At 40.7% G+C, this 22477-nt stretch overlaps 1 long non-coding RNA gene and 1 pseudogene across 1 annotated transcript; one reads left to right on the forward strand and one right to left on the reverse strand.

Annotated features, from left to right (window-relative positions):
* Positions 1 to 8418: 8418 nt before the first annotated feature.
* On the reverse strand, positions 8419 to 9300 carry LOC115294848 (annotated as a pseudogene).
* Positions 9301 to 10525: 1225 nt separating this feature from the next.
* On the forward strand, positions 10526 to 19233 carry LOC115294857. Its single transcript, XR_003910190.1, has 3 exons — positions 10526 to 10625; positions 16752 to 16796; positions 19177 to 19233. It is a non-coding gene; the product is annotated as an uncharacterized LOC115294857 (long non-coding RNA).
* The last annotated feature ends 3244 nt before the right edge of the window (positions 19234 to 22477 follow it).

Consider the following 22477-nt stretch of genomic DNA (forward strand, 5'->3'; position numbering starts at 1 on the left):
GCAAGAAGGCAAAAAGTAAGGGAGAAAGGAGAAAGGAATATAAGGAGTAAAATTTAAAGGAATTGAGTAAAGAAAAAGGAAAAAAAAGGTAATAATGACAAAGAAATAAGCATGAAACTAGTGAAGAAAAAAAAATTTTGTTATATATTAGAAGAACAAACAACCAAAAAAAAAACAAAACGAAAAAAAAAACGGGAAAGAAAAAAAAAAAAAAAAGCAAGCAGCAGCTCCCCCTGGTGGATAGGCTTGGTTTGATTTGGTAAGTCTTGGAGTCTGTTCTCAGAGGCTCGGCCCCTGCCTGAGGCGAAATGAGCAGCAGGAGGTGAAGTGCGCACCTTCACAGACTCAATTGCGGAGTCCCCACCCCCAGTCAGGATCGCGATTGCAATGGGGGAAAGGAAAAAAACAAAAAGCAAAAAACCGAGTCTCTCTTAGTTTCCGATAGCTTTGCTCAAGCTGCTGTGCACTGCTGGAAATGAGCTGGGAGCTCCTACCGTCTAAGCAGGCGCCCGGGCCTCCACCTGCCACCGACTCTTTGTTGAGGGTCCTATCGGTGTGCGCCCTATTTTTTCCCTGTGGGGACCCGGGATTCGCGTAGTCCATGCAGGGGGCGAGGTGTGCCGTGGAAATGCGGTCCGTGGTCCCGTTCCCAAAACCAAGTTCGAATTGCTCGCGCCTGGCGCAGTCACCGCTCTGGCCGCTTCCCGCTGGGGAGGGCGCCTCCCCAGCGCAGCCGCTTCTCACAGCCGCAGACGCCTCTGATTCCCCGTCGAGATGACTTAGGGGTGGAAGCTATTCCTTCTCTTGAACCACCCCGGTTCGGGATTCTGGCTACCCAGCAGTTATCTATGGAGTGGGTTTCTGTCTCCAAGTGCAGCCAAGCGTTCTATACCTCTTCCCCAGAGACAGTTCTAGGAGCGTGTTCCGACTCTGTCTCTTCCCTTTGTCTCTCGGGCGCTGCGCGCTTGCGCCACATTGGGCTGGGGATCTTACCTCCCCTGCCCGTCCTGGGCTGGCCCGTTTTCGGATCTCCCCCGTTCGCCCCCACTCACTCAGATATCCTTGAGGTTCTATTCCTTCTGGAGTTCGTATTTTCTCCTTCCGCTCTCGCAGATGAACGTAATATCCTTCTCAGTTCGAAAAATGGTGCGGACGGAGTTTACAGAGCTCCCTTCCTCTCCGCCTGGTTACTGTATTTCTTGAGTCTTCAGTTTTCTACCTCTAATTCAGGACTGCATGTTTTCCAGGCACATTCCCTACTGTCTTCTACCTGGAAAAGTGGTGGAGGTCCTGTACCTCTCTGAAAGGCACTCTGTCTAGCAGAGAAAAGCCTCAAGGTCATGTTCCTAGAGCTGTTGACAGGCAGCTGGTACACAGAGAAAATGCAGATCTGGGAGGAACCTCAGTGGTTATGTGGGCCATATTATAGAAAAGTGGAGTGGAACCCAAAAAGTCATTCTTGTTCAGGTGTTTGGCAGAACTGGTTACAAACTCAGTTTCCTCATTTGAAGGGCAATACTCTTTACTTTTGACCAACTCAGTATTGTGTTAGGAATTGTGTCAAAGGAAGTAAAATATTTTACTAGTTTAATAGTTAAAGATGTGCATTATTTCACATTTTTAAGATCTTTGGATAGAGATGCTATTAATAATCAATGGTAAGTCTAATTGTCAGCATTTTCTCTTTATTAGTGGAATACAACAGTAAACACATATTATTTGGGTATCTTAAATCCAATAAAATATAGTTTAAGAAATAACCCTAACATTCATGATGTCTCCCCTCTAGTTAGGAAAATAGTATTTTGTCATTTGATGTCACAATAAGCATTATTAAGACAGACTATAACTGAGAAGTTCATACTATCAACTTTGGCTATAGAAGGCAAAAAAAAAATTTATAAACAATTCAAAATGCATCATGTCCCTAAGCACTCCCTTTTTAAACCCTTCCAATGACTTCTTCTTGCTCTTAGGATGAAGATAAAACTCCGTATGTGACCACGAGACTTGGTATGTCCTGACACTTCCTAAGTTCCTGTCTTGCACCACTCTTCTTTCTGCACTCTCTCCACAGTAGTTCTCTCTTTAAAAAAAAAATTATTTATTATTTTTGTTTGTTTGTTTTAGTCCATCTTATTTCCATGCATTCCCCCCCCCCCCACTCTCCACACAGGAATTTTCCCTTGCCATTTTCTCTTCTTGGAGTGTCTTCCTTCTATCCTTCAACCAGATAACTCTTAATCCCTCTTCTAATTTCTTTAAAAGAGTCGCTTCTTTGGAAAAACTTTCTCTAATTCTCTGACTAAGTCATATTGGTTCCTTATATGCTCTCAAAACAACACATATCATTTTCTTTGTTACTCTTGCCATGGATACATACAATTACATATTAATTTGATCATTTGAGTAAGACTTCTCCTAAGACTTAAAGCTCCTTGGGGATGGATTCTTGTCTGTTTTTCTCATCAGTGTGTCCTAGGACTTAGCATAAAGCCTGGTACATAGATGACGCTAATACATATGTATTGATGAATGGATGATGAATGTGTACATGTTCATAGAAGATATCATGGTAGCTTTGTGATTTGACCTTCATCTTGAAAATGGTGGGCAGTCAACATAGAGAATATTACAATCATTGGGTCACACAAACATGAAGTTAAATCTCAATTCTGCCTTGCATGTAATCATTGAGATCATTAAATTAAATCATATATAAAACACCTGTACAGTGTCTAGAATGCAGATAACACTTAATAAATCACAGCCTTTATTTTTGTTATTACATGTTTATGTCTAAGAAGCTCTTTGGGGGGTAGGGGTCATGCCCAATTTTTGCACATTTGTAGTACGTTCTGCATGCCCGTGTCCATAAACATCCATAACTGAACACATGGCATTATGGTTAAGGAAATGTTTCTGGGGGCAGGTACAGGAATGATTGAATTTGCCTTGTGTCTAGGTCCATGTCTAAATAGTAACTGTAAAAGTTGCCTTTATGTTTCTCAAGAAATTGCTTATGAGTGGTAGGAAATCCTTCAGAATTGTGGGGAACTATCTAATCTCTCTCAGTGTAAATGTTCCTCATGCAGCATGTGTGATTCAGCAGCATTTTCAGGTTTGTCACCAGTACATGGCTTTAAAAGGGAATGGAATCCCTAAATCAAGTCATGGGAAAGGGGCTTATTAATGCCACTGGCTTATGAATTTCCACTGTAGCCACCAGGGCTGTTCATAAGCTCTTGGCTCTTAGCTACTTCATCTGGCTGTCATTTTTGGCTGCAAGTCTCATAATATAAAAAGTTTGACCCAATGAGTTTAAGAATAAATTTCTCTTCTCTCATTAAGCCTAGATTTTGAGAAGTCTTTTAAATCCATTTTTCAACATAGAAACATTTTCATCTATTTTTACCTTTGATCATTGCTTTTAGTTCCATTTTATAACACCATTTGTCTGTGTATTGAATCTCTGTTTTCTTATATCTAATTCTCTCTAAATGTTTTTATAGTTGTGTGTGTGTGTGTGTGTGTATGAATTAACTTTTTACTTTGAGATCATTGTAGAGTCGCATGTGGGTGTAAGAAATAATATATAAAGATCCCATATATCCTTTGCTCAGTTTTCTCCCAGGGTAATATCTTTCAAAAATATAATATAGCATCACAGACAGGATATTGACATTTCTAAAACCTACCAATATCACCTAGATTTCCCCAGTTTTACTTGTACTCATTCGTGTGTGTATGTGTGCATGTGCATACTTAGTTATACGCAATTTTGTTACATGAGAGGTACCCATTTTCCACCTCCACAGTCAGGACACAGAATAGTTCCATCACTACAAAGATCCCTGATGTTGCCTTTTATAATGAAACCCAACCCCTTCTTGCCCCACTCTCACTTTGTTTTTTTCTCTATATGACGTTTATATTTGTCTACCACATTACTGGTTGGATTTTCTGCAGTATCAATCCTCCTCTTCACTGCTTCTAGTATAAATGTTAATTACACAGACATACCCTTTTTCCTCATAGTCCTTTTAAAAAATCTTATTCATATCCCCTGCTTTGTTATTCCCTCTTCTCTTTGTAGCTATTTTCACATGAGCATAAAATTGGGTAGGAGCCTGGGGAGTCATTTAATCCAGGGAGGCAAATTCTTGGAAAATATGCTGACATATACTTCTATACTTCATATACTGCAAGCTTATGGCTTACAGTTCTCCAAGGCAAATACAAGTAATCAATTGGATATGGCGTACAAAAGGAAATCTGTTTGCCATTCATGGTCTTTTCCAATCTTTCATTTCACAAATGAAGAAACTAAGGACAAATATAAGAAAGTCTGTAATAGAGTGTACAGATAAGATTGGGAAGTAGATCCATATCTGAAAATGATGAAATGGAAAACCAATGCCATTTGCATTCTTATAGTTCCAAGTCTTTGCTTGGCCTCAAGGATGTTGTGCATCTAGGCTGGATGTATGGTACTTCTGGATGACAAAGAGCTCTCAGGAAGGATCTGCTGATAAAGCTGTTTTTCAAAAGTGTTCTCTGCCTGAAGAATTTCCTGCCTAAATAAGGCAAAAGAAGGATGGACTATGGATCCCACCTCTAGTTATATTTATGTTGTTTGAGACTTTTCTCCCTACTTCAGCTAGTCAAAGAGTTTTAAAAGCAAGTGGGATTCAACCCAGCTGTATGTTGCTAACAATGTGAAATAGCACTGGTAAGAATGGATGTTGAAGGATAATTTTCAATCTTAAACACAAAGGGTAGGCCCATATATTATAGACCTCACTCCAGAAGAGAGGCAGTATTATTTCCTGGTTAGGACCATACATACAGGGTCCAACTTCTGAGGTTTGAAGCCAAGCTCCAACACCTATTAGCTGGTGACTTTTAACTTACTTTTTTTTTTTTTTTTGCCTCAGCTTCTTCATTTGTAAAAGGAGGATTATAATATCAGTACTTACTTTACAGTGATGTTGAGAAGATTACATAGGTCAACATATACAAAGCACTTGGAAGGGTTCCTGACATATAGTAAGTTATATATACATGTTTGCAATGGTTATTTTCGCCACGTCCAGACTCAATATATGTAATGATCTTATGAAGTATATATTGCTTTTCCCATGAAAGAAATAAAACTGAGGAAGTTACATAATAAATAACAATTTTGAATAAAGAAGAGAAAGCTAATATTTCCAACTTGGAGAAGTCATGGAGTGCTTTAGAAGAATAAGCAAATGAGGGGTGCATGGGTGATTCAGTCAGCTAAATGTCTGTACAACTTCAGCTCAGGTCATGATCTCACAGTTCATGGGTTCAAGCCTCATGTCGGGCTCTGTGCTGACAGCTCAGATTCTGGAGCCTGCTTCAGATTCTGTGTCTCCATCTCTCTCTGCCCCTTCCTCACTCATGCTCTATCTCTGTCTCAGAAACAGATAAACATTAAAAAATAAAAAGAATAAGAATAGGCAGATGAGTACATACAGAAGGAAGGAGACTATTAAAACAGGAATAGATGGAGAAAATAACAAAACGTCATATCCTGGTGTCAGGTTTCCTGGAGGAGGGTACCAGACGCATAAAACCTAGAGCAGCAATGCCATTTCATTCCTTACCTATTTATTGGGCATCAGTTATATATACACCATGATGCAATTATGATGAGGAACATAAGACAATGAAGAAACCAAGCCCCAGCCTCAAATATAAGTCCTATGTGTTCTTCCAGGAGAGAAGAAGTGGAGGTAGAGATTGGTCATTTTCATGCCCTTTTATTATATTATTCTCTAATAAATTTCTCAGCATTGAGCAGGAGAAATTTTCCAGAGAGTTAATACTTTGAGGTCCTTTCCTATTACTGAAAATATAAGAGTTTGTCCTCTAGACGATGGCTTCAGAATAGGGGTTTCAAAGTCAAATCCTACAGGGGCCAAAAGGGACAATAAACCAATGAAGCATTCTGAGTATAAGTGCAGGAGCATCAGAATGTAAAAGTTGGGGTGTAGACCATGGAAACCTTGGGAGCCTATATAAAGGGAATACGTTTTTGAATAGCTTATCGCCAGATCTTTTACATTTTTTAGAGAATCCAGAAATATATACTATAACATGAAAACTCTTTATTTTTAAATACTGCATCAAATATTGTAAACAAAATAGGTGTACCAAACAAAATGTGTTTGAATATCATTTTTTAGCCTTTGGCAACCAGCTGGAGTTTAAACAAGCAATGACGTACAGTGGATGCTGTTGTCTTTCCAGCTCTCTGAGAAAACCCAAAGTTCCTGCTCCAAAGCCTTCTCCCCTAGATACCCTCTACTGTATCCTCTCACACCCACTGGGTCCCCAGACAATAAGCTGGACAACTTAAACCAAGAGTCTTACTGCCAAGGTATTGCTGCTGAGATTTTCAAGTCCTGGTTTAGAGCGAGTCATCTCAGATTCAATTAATGGAGAATTCCTCTGGGTTTGTCACCATTGGTGGAGGGGGGAAATGACTCAAACAGTGGGGAATGCAGTGCCTAATGGGTCCAGCATGTGAGGGCTTTTGAGATTGCTGGGTATGGTGCTCATGGTGCCCAAAGGGAGCACAGAGGAGGGCTAGAGGTTACAACATGCTCTCAGCTAAACTCACTGTTGGCTCTTTTGGACTAAAAAGAATTTGAGATATTTGCATCTGACCTCAAACAATGTAGGTTCAGCATTTCAAGGAGATGTATTATTATAAGCTCTCAGTTTCCTTCCCCAGTCTTATTTCCTTCTGCCTGCCCAAACTGCACTTTGCACCCTGGTATCACCAAACTATTTGCAGTTCTCCCAACTCCCTTTTCTCGCTTCTGTACCTTTGTAAATGCTATTTTGTCGTCTTGGATACCTTTGGCTTTATGTTTATATATCGCCTTTATTTCACTTTGCCTTGTGCATGGACAAGAGTTTCTAGAACTGTATTGAATTGAGATACTACATAGCCCTGAAGAGACCACATTGTGACCTGTCTCAATCCTGTGGGCTGTACTTAAAGCATCATTGACTCAGGCTCGGCCATCCAAGCCCTTCTGAGTTATCTGTGGGCATAATTGGGACGAATGGAGCAGAGAAAGTAGAAATGCATAGATAACTGAAAAACCAGTAGTTTCACCTTACTGCTATCATTTGCTTACATTCAGTAAACATTCACTGAAAAAATACTTTATCAGGCACTGACAAATGGGGATACAGCAGCCAGAAAGATGAATCTGCTCTTCTAAAGCTTATATTATATGTGGTAGGGGAGAAGTGAATCAGTAAATATAAACACTAGAATACCAGATAACATTTAATTCACTGAGAAAATCACAGAGAATAATCTGATAGAGCTAGAATAGTTGGTGTGGGGTTTCAGATAGAGTAGCAGTGTTAGTCTTTCTAGGAAAGCATTTTTTTTTTTTATGCTACATGATGAAGACTCACCAATGGTAAGACATAAGGGAAGTAAGAGCATTCTCATGGAAGAAAGAATGACTGTAAATGCTCAGAGCTTGGAATGAACTTGGTGTGTTCCACAAAGAAAAGGGCAAGAGTGGCTGGAGCTGTATTAGAGAGGGCAAGAAATAATTCTAAAATGTAGTCAGGTGCCAGAGGATGAACAGTCCTGTGAACTATTGTGAGTGTGGTAGCAAACAGTAGAGGGCTTTATGCCACTGTCTCTCATATTATGACTTTCCTTCAGTTGGTATGGATTGCCTCATGACAGGAGGAGAGACAATAGTACAGAATAACTGAGGCTGAGATTCAGCACTGAATGACCATTTACTTATGGACCCAATTTTAGACCAAAAGGCCTTTTATTGTTAGTATGGAGAAAAAGGCCTTGGCAGTGATATTAGGAACTTGTGGACTCAATGAGGTGCAGTATTGTTGAAATGATTGGATATGGACAATGTCCTTTCTGATGCATACAGGTATCTTTGTGGGCCTATATTCCTCCTTTGCATATAAAATCTAGTAGTACGCGGGGCGCCTGAGTGGCTCAGTCAGTTAAGTAGCCGACTTCAGCTCAGGTTATGATCTCACAGTTTGTGGGTTCGAGCCCTGCATCAGGCTCTGTGCTGACAGCTCAGAGCCTGGAGCCTCCTTCAGATTCTGTGTCTCCCTCTCTCTTTGACCCTCCCCCACTCACATTCTATGTTTCTCTCTCTCAAAAATAAATAAAAATGTTTAAAAATAAAATAAAATAAAATCTAGTAGTACACTGGTTTCTAAACTTTAACATACATATGAAACACTCACAGATCATGTTAAATTGCAGGTTTTGATTTGATAGGCTTGGGGTGCTGCATTCCCCCCTTTTAGCTCTTTAATGAGTAAGTTTATTATTGTCTTTATCTGAAAAATCTTTATAGAAAACTGTGGTTTGGTTTATTAGCTCTCAGCAGCCCACTCCCAAGCTCTAAGGAAGCTTGCCTTCTGAACTACCCAAGCTTTCTTCTGGGCAAGAGACATTTGAGGGGACAGTTTCACCTCTTCTTTTTAACTTATTTCTTAGACTTCTTATAGACTGGATTCTCTCATAGAGTAGTATGAGCTTTCTTAAACATCTTCTCCACCATGTATGGAGTTACATTGTTCTTTTTTGTAATGAGAGAATTGTTTCTTGTAACCATCTTTATCTTCTTCCTTTAGGTAATGCATATAATCTGCAACTTTCTGACCCAGAATGTGCTTCCAATGTACTTTTGCATTGAATTCCTTGCTTTCTGAATCAGAACCAGGAAATTATTTGGTACTGTGAGGGATAGACAAGCCTCCATTCACAGCTCCCTTGAGGGCTCTATAAACTTTATTTCCAGTAGTATTTCTGGCAAGCCCTGCATCCAAATAGCAGGTGAAGGCACCAGATTGACCAACAGTGCTTTCTACATTGTATTCATCTCCAGTCACCTCTATTTGGCCTTCATAGATGTTGTCCATACCAAACCTGGTGAGAAGACTGCAGGCCAGCAGCAGGCCAGTACAATATGCTGCAACATAATTTGTCAGGCTAACCTTCACACTTTGGGAGCTCAAGAGCAAAGCTACACAAACTATCATATCTCCTTCTGTACAGGCATATGCAGTCTGACAAATGATATATCCATTGGTTATATGAACTATCATCCTGTATTTAGGTGTGTTATACTTATTTTTATTCTAAATTATCAAGTGTTTTCAAGCATAGTAATCATTTTACCCTCTTGTTTTCTAAATTTCACTTGGTATCTCTTGAAATAAGCCTTCTTCTTGACGATGTTTAACAAACCCCATCATATGGAACAAACCAGCCAGTGTCCATGGCTCACCACAGACCAGCTGGGGTGCTGCATTTTCAATAATCTCCCAGGTGATGCTGAGGTGTCATGTCATCAGATCATGCAGTATGAGGACTACATATTGAGAATCCCCTTTGACCAGGATGCAATCAGATTCCTTTACCTGTTTTCAGTTTATCTGTTCAGATTCAATATACTTGGTTCCAGGGCTGGAGTGATCTTGTATAAAGGGAGATAGAAGAAGAAATGGGATATTATACAATTTGACATCATATATAGGCCCATGGGATCCTGAATTAAGTAGTGAGGCCAGATGGACCATGTCAAATCAAAGTCCTATCCATGTTAAATGGTCATTCTAGATGCCTTCCTAAAGCACCAGGGCCATTTGTTACAGAATCTCCTAGAAGACAGAAGGCAATTTGAAACAAAACCTGAGCCCTGAGCATCCAGGACTGGACAGTGGGGTTAGCTGACCATGACCGAATGGCACCCCACTTCTCTTTCCTAGAAACACCAGGCTCCCCTAGCCTGTTCCTTGAAGGAAAGCTCTCTTTGCATTGCTTCAAAGTCTTGAACAGGATATTAGCCACTTCCTTCTCTATAATTCATCCTTCCACTTTGCCATCTGGAATATTTATCTTTTACAAGTGCCTAAGTTGTTAGAGTTTGAGGCATTTGAATCTTAAATTTGGTAATTTATTGTTTTTAATGCTTTCTTCCCCAAATTCAGATTATGTGTTTTGAAACAGAATCCAGCCAGGATTTCTGTTTCCTAGTTAGACATCTGGGTTAGTGTGCCCTTTCCAGGTCTTCTCTGGGTTTATTTTTCAGCTTCCCACTAGTGACTATCAAGGGTTTCTTCAGTTCACTCCTCCCACTGCATGCATTAGTTTTTTGCATCTCATCATTGCCTTGAATGCCTTGGACAAAGCCCTTGTGATGGAACAAAGACAGAGTTACTGGGGACCAGTAGGCTAATAATTTCAATTGCAACACAAAGCTCTTGGTGTGCCTAAAGCATCTTCCTACTGATACTCAAAATCCTACCTTTAAAAATCCTTTGGGTTATGGGTCATATAAATAGTAGGTAGAAATAAGTACAAGGTAAACAATGAGACTTGGGAAGAAAGGGACCTCACAATTGTTGAATATTTATTGTGTGTCAAATGCTGAACTGATAGAATAAGTAAAATAATTCCTACTCTGCAGATGAAGAAACCAAGACTCCACATAATTCTCCCAAGGAATTCTGATTACAGAGTGATGGGGTCAAGACATGAATAAGACCTAACTCAAAGCCCATGTGTTTGTCATCAGGTTAGTATTGAAGAGTTAGTTGAGGGGCAGGACACAAGGCAGAGGATGTAAACCAGATTCTGGGGTCTAGTTAAGGTTGGAATTGAGCACAATCAAGCCAGGAGGCAAAATGGGCACAGAATTTCCAGAACAAGGTACCAGCTACTAGATATAAACTTCATATTGAACTAACCTTGGCATTATTTCAAGATTTTATGAGCTTCTTATTTATGGCAAGAATTGTACTTCCAGTTTGGTTAGCTTGAAGCTTGTAAGTAAAAGTGAATTGGCAGTAATCTGCTTTATGGAAATTTTGAGTAGGAGTGGGACAAGATTAGTTGATCCCTGGAATTTTTTCCATGATTCTCTTTGAAGAGGTGCTTTTAGGTAACAATAACTCGGTGGTTCTCAACCCATGGAAGCTTTAGTCCAACACTTGGGCCCTATCCAAGACCAACTGCTGGGTTTCTAGCTGTGGGACCCTGGCATTTTTGCTCTCTGAAGATATCCAGGACTAATGAGAAGCCAGGGTTAAAACCACAGTCCCAGGATAAATGAGTTTGCTATTTTTCCTTGCTCTGAAAAGGACGAGTCTAAAACACAAGCACACTTCTAGGAGGCAGAAGAGAATAGGGAAAGTTTTCTGGTGCTGAACGCTAGAAAACTGAACTTCTGTAATTTAGAAGGAGAAAAAGGCAAATTTTAACCATTTTACAATTTTGTCAAAAGACCAACTACCCAGAAATTTCCTTCATCTTGTGTTTTGATGAGTCCAGCTTTCAATGTTTAAACTTCATGGAGTCAAAGTCAGGAGTAGGTTTAGTTCTGACACCCACCTGAAAAGCTCAGTTTTAAAATTCCTTATGCCACATACAGGGTCTCCTATTTGTCTAAAGTACTTACAGCTAGGGGAAAGCTGCTTCATTGATTTTTAGACCCAGAAAATCTAAGAGCCACAGTGGTTATTTGTCCTGACCAAGGTTGCTTATTAAGTCATCAGGGAGCCAGAGCTAAATCTCTGCCCTCCTAAAGATGTCTTCCTTAAGCGGAGTACCATTTTAGATGCTCCCAGAGGGGCACCTGGGTGGCTCAGTCATTTAAGCATCCAACTTTTGATTTCGGCTCAGGTCATGATCTCATAGTCATGAAATCTAGACCTGTGTTGGACTTCATGCTGGGCATGGAGCCTGCTTGAAACTCTCTCTCTCCCTCTGCTTCTCTTTCTTTCTCTCTCTCTCAATAAAAAAAAAATACAAAGATTCTTCTGGAATGTGATGAGAAATACAATCATTTCTACAAAATTAATAGGGGATGCTGAGGGAAACAGTCTGTGTGCCCAGCTAAATCCAGCCTCGTAACAGTGGCCTGAGGATCCATGGGGCATCATGGTTACAGTTACACCTTTTTAGCAAGTCTCTATCTTTTTGGAATAGCTATAAGACCCCAAGATGAACTATGTCCCACTAAATCAGAAATGAGCTGTAGAAGCAAGATGATCCCAGCTAGTATTTACTTTCTCTTGATTTGTCCTGAGTCTATTTCTGGGGATTTATTATGACCCAGAAGAAAATAAATGAACCAGATTCATGATATCTAAATGAGCTTTTTACCTAAGAAAATGTATGACCAAGGGAGAAAACATAAAAATCCCATAGAGTTGAAGTAGACTTTTATAGATCATCTAAGTCAGTGTATCCGCCGGGATTGGGCAAGAAATGAAAATGTTTTCCCCATCTCACATGAGTTCATCTTATTGGTAGGAGGTAATCCAAATGCAAAACCCTAGCTGCAGGAAGTCTGAGAAATACATTTTTTGTCCCTAACCACTCTAAATAGAAGGATGGTAAAAGGAAGTTTTAGAGAACCAATCCAAGTATTGGGCAAAAACATCAGTTTTCAAGCAATAAACCATAGAATATTGAGATGTAGCTACATGTTACTTTTTTAAAAAAGAGATTTTGTTCTCAAATGAATTTGAGCTATGTGTGGCAAAACAAAGTTGAATATGATTCTTTACTGAAATATGTCTCAGGGTCTTTAAATTTTTTTTAATGTTTTATTTATTTTTGATACAGAGAGAGACAGAGCATGAGAGGGGGAGGGGCAGAGAGAGAAGGAGACACAGAACTGGAAGCAGGCTCCAGCCCAGAGCCTGATACGGGACTTGAACCCATGAACGTGAGATCTGACCTGAGCCGAAGCCGGAGGCTTAACCGACTGAGCCACCCAGGCGCCCCTGTCTCAGGGTCTTTAATATCCACTCACACAGCCCAGGTCTTCATATTTTGGGAAACATGAATTAGATAAACAATGGCTTATCTAAGCCCATTTTGCAGATGAGGAAACTGGAGTCCAGAGATATTAAATAATATCCCTGAAATTGAAAAGCAGTGGTTGGCAAAGCCTGGGCAGAATCTATGCCTCTTAACCAGCCAAGAGTGTTCTTTCTGCTAGAAGAGAATGAGAAGGAGGTTAAGGGTGGCAGGCAGGCTAGAAAGAAGAAAGAGGAAACTGATGGGAAGGTGAGAAGGGCTAGAAATCTAGAGGAAGGCTATGCATCAATGTCTCCCCCAGTTACTGAGTAAAAAGTACAAACACTCTGCATGTGTCCTGACCCAGATGCAGAATGAATTCATTAAAGAAGGTCAGAGCCCTGAACCGACATCTCATCCCTTCCCATATGTGCCTGGAATATGTTGATGCTTTGGCCTCGATTAGTAACAGGGAAAACTGGTTCTGTGGAACATGGCATCTTTATAAATAGAACCAGAGGCCAGTGGTTTCTAAACAGTCAGGAGACACTCTGTCTTCTGGTGTCAGCTATTTATTTGTATTTCTGTTTCATAAAATGCACCTTCTTTGGTTCTAGGCTTTGCCCCATTATATGTCTGCTCTCCTACCCCAGATGTGCTACCCAGATTCCTGGCCTCTTGAGTCAAACTCCGGGAACAGGGCCAGTGGGCACTTTCTCCTCTGGTCCCTGCCAAGGTTGTCACTGTGGTGAGGATGTTTGCGTTTGATAGTAATCCCTCCTTTAGATGGTGCACTTAGGGGAAAGAAGAAAAAGGAAAATCTCTCTCTCAGCTGCTATGCCTCAGTGGTCACATCTCTTTCTTTCAACCAATGTGCACACTTGTTAATTCTTTTTAACAAAACTTTAGGTGGGTCAGTTCTCTGGTTTGTCACTCACAAGAAGTAGATAGTAATTCTGAAATGAGGCTGGGCAATCTGGTGATTTTATAGTGCAGTCTCTCCTCTACTCATGTCTTCCTTCCTTCCTTCCTTCCTTCCTTCCTTCCTTCCTTCCTTCCTTCCTTCCTTCCTTCCTTCCTTCCTTCCTTTCTTTCTTTCTTTCCTTCTTTCTTTCTTTCTTTCTTTCTTTCTTTCTTTCTTTCTTTCTTTCTTTCTTTCTTTCTTTCTTTCTTTCTTTCTTTCTTTCTTTCTTTCTTTCTTCAGCAGTCTTTTCTTCAGGTAATAGACACAAACCTAGCCTCAATCAGCAAGGGGGAAAAAGGATTTAGGGTTCTCCAGTGATATAGCACTTCCTTTTCTGATAGACTTGATTTTACATGAACCATTCTGGAAATGGGCAACTCAGTACTCTGTGAAGCAACTTATACTGTAGATAGCTATGTATCTCCATTTAGTCAATACATATTTTGCCATAAGTGATAAAAGAGCCAATTAAAACTGGCTTAAACCACACATAGCCCCCAGAAAAGGTAATTTAATGATCACCCAAAGAACAGTTAAGGAATAGACCTACTTCTTGTAGTGCTGGATCCAGGAGCTAAAACAGTGTTACAGGATCCAGTTTCTCTCTTTCCACCTCTCAGTCCTGCTTCCTATATGGACCTCACCCTCAGCAGACTTCTCTTAACCAAGATACCCCAGATGCCCCAGACTGAGAAAGAGAAGTTCTATCCTCTGACTGCTCAAGCAGGTCTGAGTTAAGTCTCACTGTACCAAATTCAACAATGTCCAGTCTCCTGAACCAGTCACTAGGCAGGGCTGTTCATTATTTGATTGCCACGGTTAGCGTCATGGGCCCAATTCTGGAGCCAGGGGTGAGGTGCTATTACCAGGAAGGAAGGCAATAGTTGCTTATCAGGAGGAAATACTCTCAGTTACACTCTGTTTATTCATCATTCATTCATTCATTCATTCATTTTGCAGAACTAAATTGAGGGCTTGTTTTGTGCTGGAAACTAGGGATAAAATCCTCACTAACTACTCCTTATTTGTCATGATGCAGCTGGAGAATCATCAATTATATGAGGAATTCCTTAACTGTCACCCTTTCTGATGCTCCTTTTTTTCTCAGTAAATGCCTCCACTATAGCACACACCATTCAGAACTATATTGATGTCTCCTCATCTTTCTCCCTAATTTACGTGGGCTCCTGGAGGATAGGCATTGCATCTTATTCATCTTGGACTTCCCAGATACCAACAGCAGGCACAAAGCACTCAATAAACCTTTGATGAATACATATCTGAGTGTTGAGTTATTTGTTTAATCACGAACTAATACATATGGTCCCAGTACTTGGGGATTTTGCAAACTCTCAGGGGAAAATAAATCCATACATAACTAACCAGAACACAGTGTGATCAGTGAGACAATAGCTATATGAGCAAAGGGCTGGGAAGCACAATGGAAGACAGAATGGAATTATTGAAAATTTTTAAGGTATCCTTTGGTATTACAAATTTAAATCTATCTCCTATAATGTCTCCCTGCATTTTCTTAGTTCTTCATTCTTGAATAGCTCCAAAAATGTCTACTTATTTTTCTAGCACCTGGGACAATTCCTGACAACACATAAGGCACGTAATGAATATTTCTGGAAGAATTAATTGCATCTTTTCAGTTACATAACAATATCAGTTGTGTGAAGGTAGATATCTTATCCTACTCTTGGATATTCTCTGATAATGGCTATATCATTCATTGTAAGCAAAATTACTTTCTTTTTGGTAATCCCCTGTGTTGGTATGTCTGCAACCCCAAAGTCAAACTGAAACTTGGTTGTTTGAAACCTGAATTACATTTTTTTTTAGGTAAAATATGGTCAGTGGTGCTTTCTTTACAAGCTAGTACACATTAGCTGATTTGGTGGATATTGGTACTTGTCTGGGACTCAGGAGTCAGAAACCTCTAAATAGTCTAAACCCTCATTTGAAATGTGAGTTGGGTTTTGAGCAGAACTGTGTCAAATCAGTCTTGGCCTCCCTTACTTGATGGTATTCCTCTTCCTTCCTTCCTCTACTGTCCTATTCGTCCATCTGCTACACTAGGGCTTCCATAGCTATGGTGGCCTTAAAAATGCACCACTCATAATCTTGCTGTATCATAGGGATCATAATTAATAAGTAGCCCTAGATGCTGTGTTCCAAATCCATACCATCTGCGCTAAGCTCTGCTTCCCTTGGGCTGCTCTCAGCCAGTGATTGAGCACAAGAGGGGTACTAGGGAAGGCCTATACCTGTGAGATGCTAGATAAGTGGGTTCTAGGACTCTCCATCAGCCTAGCCAAAAATTTCCTAGTGCTGTGCTACAGTCTAAGACTGCCAGCCCAACTGTCTGTCCTTCTTTCCCTTTTGCCTGCCCTGTACTATGGTCTGACAGCTCTCCTTGCCTTCTCCAACTTTACTTCTATTTCTCTCGCAGACATTTTCCAGTAGATCTTTTGCATGTCTAAGCCCATCTTGGCTTCTGCTTCTTGCAGGATGAGGTGTAACACATTTGTCACCTTGAGACTAAAGGCAGGAATCATGCAGCAGGGAGACTTCTTCAACCCCAACAACTAATGAGCATTTCCTTGCTTGGAGCACAGAAGAGAGTGGTTGGCCAGTGCATCAAGGAAGTATTAATTTGAACAAGAGGGGTTGGGTCTACTAGTGGAGCTGGAGAAGATATGAGACACTCTTACAGATGCAGTTAGCACCCAATCTTCCTCAAAGCCCTAAGGTCAAATACATGGTTTGTTCTTCCCCATTTCCTGACTTATATTTCAGACTGTTTTTTGTTTTTACCTTTTTAAAGTTACTTTGAAGATGCACTTTGATCTGATTTAGATGGAAATAAATAGGAGTAGAAAGAAAAGGTTTTCAGCGCAATTTTTCTGCCCCTTCATCTTCCAGCACTATGTATGCATCCAGGTCAGACTGAGACGTTGGACATGTCAGGTGAGTAACTTTGGTCCTTTTTACACAATTTTGTCTGTTCTTTACATGTCTATTCAACATTTACTAGGAATGGTAAAAATAATAAAAGTAAATGCCTTATATGTTCGAGATAAAGGTATATTTTCCATGTACATATTACATGTGATTTTCTGAACTAGACAGTTGCTTGAGAGGCATATTAAGCTCATTAAATGTAGACATTCTAATAAATCATCCCCAGGAAAGAGCACATATAGCATCATGAGTTTTTCAGTTTCGGAATTTAAGCAGGCTGGACTGTTTGTTACAGGGAACTCTCAGAGGGCCAATCTCAAAGTTAATGGTGAGACCTTGTACACACCAGGTAAATTTCATGCACTTGCCATAAAAAAAAATATCAGCAGAGAGGCTGGCGGCAATAGAGAGTGTTTAATTGTAGCCAAATCCATGTATTTCTTATAAGTTTTGTCTGCAGTCATGTATGGAGACATGAGTTAACTGGATTCCTACTCTAGTTTTATTCCAGTAACATTTCAGTTGCCCCTATTGACTGGTGCTCTGGACAGCTGCCCGGTGGCTCACCCATGAATCTGGCCTGTATCATCCTAAGCCTGGTGTACAGAATGAACTCAGCCTGAAATACCATATCATTTCTATGAAATGTTCCCTGGAGAGACTGAGTGCCATCTGGGCAGAGGAAGACTGGGGAGGGGTGGAGATAGAGGAAGGGAATGTGGTTTTGGTCATGTACCTGGAAGGGTAAAGTACAGCTGTGGTAGAAATTCACAGGTTTTTCTCCCCATTTGAGAGGGAAAGTCTTCAGAGAAATAAGAGAGGGGGCAGTTTTCAGTTTTGCCATTCTTACCACACTCAGAACTTTTGGCAAAGTATGGAGACTTTTTTGGAGTCCTCACAACTGGTGGGTAAGTGCTACTGGCATGTAGTGGGTAGAGGCCAGAGATGCTACTAAACAATCCTATAATGTTATGGAACAGTCGCACAACAAAGAATTTTCTGTTCCAAAATGTGAGTAGTGCTGAGCTTGAGAACGCTTGCTAGACCCAGGATTAGCTCTAGTCCCAGGCTAGGATAACTTATGGGGGTTTTCTTTCCTTTCTATGGTAAAAGGTTTTTGCAAGGTTCACATCTTCCTTTGCTTCAACTTTGGCTTTCCTTCTTCTCATATGAATCCTGCAGCCTCTAGAGTCTGTTCCAGACCCTCACCCATTACTTATGGAGAACATGCATGGGCAGAAGCTGGGAGGGAGGGGAAGGCAGAGAGCTTTGATCTCAGGTACTCCCTATCTTCACTGGCTGGGCCTCTCATTTGTACCCTGAGGCATTCACAGGAAGGAAAGGCCTTATAGACTAACAAGGAGACTGGGCTCAAGAATTAGTGGGGTCCAGGTTCGTGCAGAGGAGGGAAAGCTTCCAGGAAAGAGACTCCTTATTAACAGTTATGTGGGAGAGGGGATGTGTGTGATATGCTTATGTTCCATTTGTCTAAAAATATTGTTTCCATGAAGTCAGAAACATAACCCAGTATTCTGACTATCCATAAATGCATAACAAATCACCTATAAATTAGCAACTTAAAGTACTTTATTAGTATCTCTCACAGTTCTTGAGTTGGCTGGGCTCACCCAGGTGGTTCCTGCTTGGACAACTTACATTCGGTCATAGTCAGATGGTGGTCAAAGGCTATAGTCATCTGAAGGCTCGACTGGCATGGGTGTCCAAGACAGCTCACTCGTATGGGTGCATTTATTGTTGGCTTTTGGCTTAGAACTCAACTGAAGTTGCACCTGGAACATCTACATGTGGCTTTTCCATGTGGCTTGGGCTTCTTACAGCAGAGAGCTGGCTTCTAAGAGGGACCATATGGAAAAGCAAGCTGCAAATCTTTTTGTGACCTAGCCTCAGAAATCCCAGATTTGAGATGGTTAAAATAAAATCACTGAGGCCAGCTCAGATTCATGAAGAGAGAAATTAGACAACTTCATGTGAATAGCGTACATGTGAATGTATACACTGGGATTGATTGTTGCCATCTTTGACTGTTTACCACCTCCTATTCTTTGATGCCTCAAACTCTCCCTCCCAACTCCAATGCCCCAAACAAGAGGACCTGGCATTATGCTGTGCCAACTAGGTGAGAGCCAGTATGGAGTAGTGGCTAAGATCATAGATGTTTAGAAGCAGGGAGACCTGGGTTTGAGTATGTGATTTTCTACTTAACATCTGTGGATCTTGGGTGATTTGTCTAACCTGTCTGAGTCTCATTTGGCTCATTTTTTAAAAGGGTGTTAATATATATGTACCTCCCTTCTTTGTACCTGGTTGGAGGCTGAGAAGGATGTTGGTCTCAAAGGATTCCTTTGGCTTTCTGGCTTCTGTTTAGGTTCAGCGAATGAAGGATCCAGCAGGAGACTGGAGAACCTAAGGCAGGAGGGCTTGAAATATTTAATCCCACTGGAATGCTGCAGTTCTGTCATTATCTGTGACATTTCATGACCACAGCTTCTGCAGAGCAGCTCACTTTCCTGGCTCCAGCTCTCACTGTTCCTCCCCTTGTCCCTTCAGGCCTAGAGGTAAAAACAGCTTCTCAGTGTTGCTTTTCTTAGGTGCCTCAACATCCTTCCTCTGCTCCTTTAACTTCTCCCATTCCAATAAAAAGAATTCCTTTTGTAAACTATCCCAACATTTAACCTCAAGTATTATTCAAGGAAACCAGCAGTTTCCTTCTGAGGCTTTAAGGGCCACATCCACCGATGACTTCCTATTGGTCTCAGGGTGGAGCTCAAGCTCGTCTTCACAAGGCACCCACAGCCCTGACAGACCTAGAGTGTGTCTGCCTCTACAGCCCCACTGTGCTCTTTGTCCCCGTCTTTGTATCTGGCGCCCGACCCTAACTCAGTTCTTAAAATGTTCATTCCCACCTCTCAGCCTTTGAATGTGCCTTTATGTCTTCCTGGAAGTCCTATCCTCATTATTCCTCTTCCCTTGCAGAATTAACTACTTATCCTCAGCTTAAATGTTGCATTCTTACAAAAATCTCCATAAATTGCTAGATTGGGCATTCTATTATTTTTTCACATTTCCTTCATACTTGTATCACAATTGTTGCATTTGTTTGATCCGTTTATCTCTCCTTCTAGACTATAAGAGGGAAGGAATTGAACTCACAGAAACAGAAAGTAGAAAAGTAGTTGCCAGGGGCTGGGAAGTGGAAGAAATAGGGAGAGCTGGTAAAAGGCTACATATTTCAGCTATAAGATGAATAAAGTCTGAAGATCTAATGTACAACATGGTTACCTTATTTGATAACATTATATTGTAGAGTTGAAGTTTGCTAAGAAGGTAGAACCTGAATGTTCTTACTAAAAAAAAAAAAAGAAAGGATAAATATGTGAGGTGATGGATGTATTAACTAACTCACTTGGGGGAATCCTTTAACAATGTGTGTGTGTATCAAATCATCACACTGTACACTTTAAATATCTTATGATTTTATTTATCAGTTATACCTCAGTCAAGCTTGGTGGGGGGTGGGGCGACAGAGGCAAGGAGCAGGCATCACATCAATTTTGGCTCACTTTTATATCCTCAACATGTAGCATGGTACCCTAGTACATTGCAGAGATTTGTAATCAATATGTATAATCCAAAATCTCAAGTCTTATCACTGAAGATTAGAAAAAAATGAGTTGGTGCTTTCAAGGTCATTTTAAGAAATTAGACACTGTGTTGAGGACTTGAGTCACCAGATTGCATATAACTTAAATTGCCCCTCTGCACCTTCAATTCCTTTTGGATATTTTTAGAAACCATGTGTCCAAACAAAGCTCTGCAAGGAAAATTTATACCCCTACCACCACCACGTGTGTGGTATGCAGCAGAGCAGAAAAACAATCAGAAATGTACTTGATGAAGAAGAAAAGAGCAGAATGTGAGTCCCTAGGCAAAGCATCTTGGAGAAGCCAGCCCAACAGCTGCTTGCATTAAAAATGATTGCTTTATATTTATGGCGGATAGGCAACAATAAGCAGTTTATAGCCTATAATCTAACACAAATGACTTGAGAAAATAGTCTTAATAGATAGTTTAGTTGAGTGTCCCATGGCGTAAGGAAGCCCAGCAGGGAACACTCAGAATTGGCTTTCATTGATCTGACAAATCCTCACCAACTGGCTGCATGTTAAACCATTTCTCTGCACAATTTTATATTTTCCCACTTAAGGAAACTCTACAGAAGACCTATCAAACTCCGGGGGCACAGACTCTACTAGATAATCAGCCTCCAGAGTTCCCACTGGCTTCTTAGAAACCAAACCCACCTCCCTGGGCTGTATCAAACCAGGGAAAATGAAGCGTGACCTTGTAAAATATCAGTCCCTGGCTATTTTCCCCCCTAATTGTGGGGATGTTATCACGGCAGAAGAAAAATATCATTTTCCGTACTCCATTCTGGAAAACGATATCCATCTGTGGGAATGCTGAGCAGGCATGATTGCTGTGGACAGGCATGGTATCAGACTGACAGGCTAAGTGGGAGTTTGGTTTCCATAAGGGGTCAGCTGAAAGAAAGGAAGTCAGTTCTGGGGGAATTCGAGTTCTCAGTGCCCTTTCTTCTGGTCCTCTGACCAGTGCCTTGGGCCTCCTTGCTGTTCAGTGATGCCCACGTGAGTTTAGAACACTATCTTATATCATTGGTTCCTACATCGGACACATGTATTCCCAACTGGACTGCACGCTCCTTAAGGTTAGGTGTGCCTCAGACCTCTTTGTCTCTCCTGGACCTCATTAAGACAATCCTTTCTACTAGAAGGCATCTACTTTCTGCTGGAAAATAGTAGTTACATCTACGAGAAAGAATGTAGCCTCCTACTTTTAACCACAGGTAATATTTTGTATTGCACCAATCTGATCTGACCTATATTCCCATCTCTCTTTCCCTTTAATAGTTAGGAATTTAAGATCCAGTGCTAGGCAATTAGGGGCCAGCGTTCCAGCTTTCTCACAGTGGTGTTGTCTGTGGGGAGTTATTTAACCTCTCAGAGCTTCAGTATTCTTACATGTAAAATGTGGATAAAAATGATACTTATCTCACAGCGATGTTATAAAGACTGAACATGATGTGTACAGTGTGTTAATGTCATTTGTACAGTGCATGCACATAGTTAGCACTCAGTCAATGTTAGCTTCTTGCTGTAGTCTGAATGCTTATGTACCTCTAAAATTCAGTTGGTGAAATCCTAGTGGCTAGTGTGATGGTATTAGGAGTTAGGACCTTTGGGAGGTGATAGGGTCTTAAGGGTAAAGCCTTCATGAATGGGGTTAATACTGTTATAAAAGAGACTCCACAGAGCTCCCTTGCCCCTCCAATGTGTGAGAACACAGGGAGAATGTGATAGCTATGAACCAGGAAGAAGAGAGACCTCACAAGAGTGTGACCATGCAAGTGCTTTGCTCTTGGGCTTCCCAGCCTCCAAAACTGTGGGAAGTAAATTTTCTGTTTATAATCTGCCCATTCTGTATTATTTTGTTATAGCAGCCCAATGAACTGAGACAGTTTTTCTCTCTCTTTCCTTCTTTTTCTATTTTTTATGAGGGCAATCTCATATTGGCCTAAAAATACTTACAGAATGTTTTAAAAAAAAGTACATGTTTTCTACTGGAGATGATTGTCCTAATGAGGTCCA

The sequence above is a fragment of the Suricata suricatta genome, chromosome 6 (genome assembly GCF_006229205.1).
Source record: "Suricata suricatta isolate VVHF042 chromosome 6, meerkat_22Aug2017_6uvM2_HiC, whole genome shotgun sequence".
NCBI lineage: Eukaryota > Metazoa > Chordata > Mammalia > Carnivora > Herpestidae > Suricata > Suricata suricatta.